This window comes from Hyaena hyaena, unplaced genomic scaffold (assembly GCF_003009895.1).
Source record: "Hyaena hyaena isolate Hyena2069 unplaced genomic scaffold, ASM300989v1 scaffold_202, whole genome shotgun sequence".
NCBI classification, from domain to species: domain Eukaryota; kingdom Metazoa; phylum Chordata; class Mammalia; order Carnivora; family Hyaenidae; genus Hyaena; species Hyaena hyaena.
Window position 1 is genome coordinate 779,471 of NW_024080832.1, and position 3,961 is coordinate 783,431.

The window sequence follows — 3,961 nt, forward strand, 5'->3', positions numbered from 1 at the left end:
ATTTCAGGGGCACCTGGGTGGCTCAGTCCGACTTTGGAACAGGTCATGATCTTACGGCTTGTGAATTTCGAGCCCTGCATCAGGCTCTCCGCTGTCAGTACAGAGCCCTGCTTTGTATCCTCTCTTTCTGCCCCTCCCCCACTCATGCTCTCTCTCAAAAACAAACATTTTTAAAAAAAGCAAAAATTAAAAATATTGAAAAATTTTTTCAAATGTTTATTTCTGTTTGAGAGAGAGAAAGATACAGAGCGGGAGCAGGGGAGGGGTGGAAGGAGAGGGAGACACAGAATCTGAAGCAGGTTCTAGGCTCTGAGCTGGCAGCAGAGAGCCCAGCAAAGGGCTCAAACTCACGAGCCGTGAGATCATGACCTAAACCGAAGTTGGATGCTTAATCGACTGAACCACCCAGGTGCCCCCCAAATTAAAAAATTTCTGTAAACATGTTATGAATACTTATTTTTTCAAGTTGTGGTAAAATATACATAATATAAAATTTACTCTCTCACCCATTTTTAAGTGTACAGTTCAGTAGTGTTAAGTAATTCACATTATTGTGCAACCAATCTCCAAAATTCTTTCCATCTTGCAAAAGTGACAAATATTTATTTTTAGGTAATAAGTCCACACAGAAATACTTGAAGAAACGAGGTGAATATTTATATAATCATTAGATGTTGAGTGTTGTTTTAACCATTGTACCAAAGTCTGAAAACCATAAAGATTTGGATATAAAGAAATATGAAACTTCTGGGGCGCCTGGGTGGCTTAGTCGGTTAAGCGTCCGACTTTCACTTAGGTCATGATCTTGCGGTTCGTGGGTTCGAGCCCCACGTTGGGCTCTGTGCTGACTGCCAGCTCAGAGCCTGGAGCCTGTTTCAGTCTGTGACTCCCTCTCTCTCTGACCCTCCCCTGCTCACGCTCTCTTTCTCTCTCCTAGAAATAAATAAAACATTAAAAAAAAAAAAACCTTGAAAGAAAAACTTCTACTTCCAAATACCATGAAAATCAAGACAAATGAAAAGATGGGAGAAATTCTTGAAAAAGTATGTGACAAATGATTACTAGCTTTCATATGTAAAGAGTGATTTCAAATCAATAGAAAAAAAACTTTCAATAGGAAAACTGATCATGGAAATGAACAATTTGTAAAAGAAGGAACACAAATGTCTAACAAGAAAACTGTTTAACCACAGAAGTAATCAATAAAGATGAATTAAAAGAAATTAATATTTCTTATCTATCATACTGACAAAAATGAATAACAATATTATCCAATCCCAGCAGGGTTAATGGGAAAGTGAGTCTTGTTAATAACTGCTGGCTAGAATGAAATTGATAATGCCTTCCTGAAAGTCAGTGCAGAATGTGTCAAAAACATAAAATGTGCTTTGTTGGTGTGCCTGGGTGGTTCAGCCGGTTAACCATGGCACTCTTGATTTCAGCTCAGGTCATGATCTCGTGGTTTGTGAGATGGAGATCCTCTTCAGGCTCTGTGCTGTTAGCTTGGGATTCTCTCTCTCCCTCTCTCTCTCACTACCCTCCCCCGCTCGCTCTCTCTCAAATAAATAAATATTTTTTAAAAATGTGTGCTTTAGGGGCACCTGGATGGCTCAGGCAGTTAAGCATCCGACTTCGGCTTGGGTCATGATCTTGCAGGTCCTGAGTTTGAGCCCCACGTTGGGCTCTGTGCTGATAGCTCAGATCCTGGAGCCTGTTTCGGATTCTGTCTCTGTCTTTCTCTGCTCTTCCCCCACTCACACTCTATCTCTCTTCCTCAAAAATAAGCAAACATCAAAAAATTAAAATTAAAAAAATGTGTGCTTTATTTCTCAACAATTACACTTCCAGGAATTTATCCTAACGAAAACATTGGACAATGGTGCAAATATGTGTGTGGTGTTATTACTTATAAGAGTGAAAGATTTTAAAAATACATATCCAGGGGTGCCTGGGTGGTTCAGTCGGTAAGCGGCTAACGTCAGCTAAGGTCATGATCTTGCGGCTCATGAGTTCAAGCCCTGTGTTGGGCTCTCAGCCGTTAGCACAGAGCCTGCTTTGGATCTTCTGTCTCCCACTTTCTCTGCCACTCCCCAAATTGTTCTTTTCTCTCTATCTCAAAATAAATAGATAAATTTAGGGCAGCTGGGTGGCTCAGTCGGTTGGGCGTCCGACTTCGGCTCAGGTCATGATCCCGCGACTCGTGGGTTCGAACCCCGCATCGGGCTCTGTACTGACAGCTAGCTCAGAGCTTGGAGCCTGCTTCCGATTCTGTGTCTCCCTCTCTCTCTGACCCTTCCCTGCTCACGCTGCCTCTCTCTCTCTCAGAAATAAATAAAACATTTAAAAAAATTTAAAAAAATAGATAATTTTAAAGGAAAAAAAAAATCCCTGGACACCTGGGTGGCTCAGTTGTTAAGCATCTGACTTCGGCTCAGGTCATGATCTCACAGTTCATGAGTTTGAGGCCCATATTAGGTGAGCTTGAGCCCCACTTCGGGTGAGCAGGGTTCCCACTTACCTTCGAGTAAAACACAAGCCCCGGGTGAGCCCCACCTCTCTGTCTCTCTCTGCTCCTTGCTCCCTTGCACCCTCTCTCTCAGAAAAACAAACAAACCAAACCAAACCAAAAAACCCATATCCAGTCATAGACTGTTGATTAAACACTCCTCCAGTGGACTCCCCTCATCACAACTGTAGCTTTTAACATGAAGAGATTGATGATGTGATGGTAAGCAGAAAAACAGAGGTCACCATCACATCTTACATAATGTACATACAAGACATCTCATTTTTGTTAAATACGTGGATATATATTTGCTTGGGTGCGTTTAACTATGGAAGCACATGCACCAAAATATCAATAGTCATTATCTTTAGCCTATGGGATTCTGTTTGTATTCTTCTATTAACGTTAATGTTTTTCTTGTATGTTCGTTCCTTGCTCAAAGAACACGTATTACTTCCAAAATAAGAAGTTAAATTATCAGGGCGCCTGGGTGGCTCAGTCGGTTGTGTCCGACTTCGGCTCAGGTCATGATCTCACGGTTCGTGGGTTCGAGCCCCGCATCGGGCTCTGTGCTGACAGCCTGGAGCCTGCTTCCGACTCTCTCTCTCTCTCTCTCTCTCTCTCTCTGTCCCTCCCCAGCTCATGCTCTGTCTAAAAATAAATAAACGTTAAAAAAAAATAAAAGAAGTAATTATCGGTGGCATATTAACAATAAGAACTGTCGTGTTTCTGAAGGGTCTGCGCAAGCTTAAGAGGGGTCATTTTCCGATAGAAGACGCAGGCTCAAAGCTCCAGCGGCAGCTCCCACTCGCGTGTGTCCCCTGGGCGGTCGGGTTTCCAGCGACCCAGCGACACAGAAACACCAGTCCCTCAGGCACCGCCGAGGCCACCCCAGGCAGCCCGCGGGTCCTCGCAGAGGGTGGAGCACGCCAGCCCGGAAGAGACGGCTCGCCGCGCATGCCCCTTCCTTTCCAGCCCCGGGACCGGACGTAGCAGCCGCTGAGGTGAGCTGCTCCGTGGTGTGGGTTCCATCGGTCTCCATCCTGGCCATCCAGTTGTCGTAGTCGCCGCTCCTCCCCCGAGTCGGGGCGGAGGGACTCCTCTCCCGCTCCCCGCGCGCTTATTTCTGAGTAGTGAGAGGGGCCGGGGGCGCCTTTCGGCGGGTTAGTGGGGCGCTGGTAGAAGATTGGGACCCTGTTTGCGGAGGCCGAGGAGGGGAGGATGGAAGCCCTTGTGTCGCGGCGACTTTTCTGGCCAGTTCGAGGACTCTGTGCCCCGCTTGCCCGCTTTTGTTTCGATCCGGAATCCCTTGGGGCTGCCTGCTTGCCTGGTGCTGCAGCTCTAGGTCGGTGGAAGAGTGATAGGAGGTGAGGGTGCGAAGGCCTTGGCCCTTCGATTTGGCGTCCTGCGGCCCTGAAAGCATGCCTCGCCGTTCCACGCTAGGTACAGTGCCCC

The 3,961-nt window shown here is 46.2% G+C and overlaps 1 protein-coding gene across 1 annotated transcript in view; it reads left to right on the forward strand.

Annotated features, from left to right (window-relative positions):
• Positions 1-3,406: 3,406 nt before the first annotated feature.
• RPS10 (ribosomal protein S10) overlaps positions 3,407-3,961 on the forward strand; it is a 7,010-nt gene continuing 6,455 nt past the window's right edge. The window contains exon 1 of the mRNA XM_039241810.1: positions 3,407-3,510. The gene's annotated coding sequence lies outside the window, so the exon portion shown is untranslated. The remainder of the gene's footprint in view (positions 3,511-3,961) is intronic.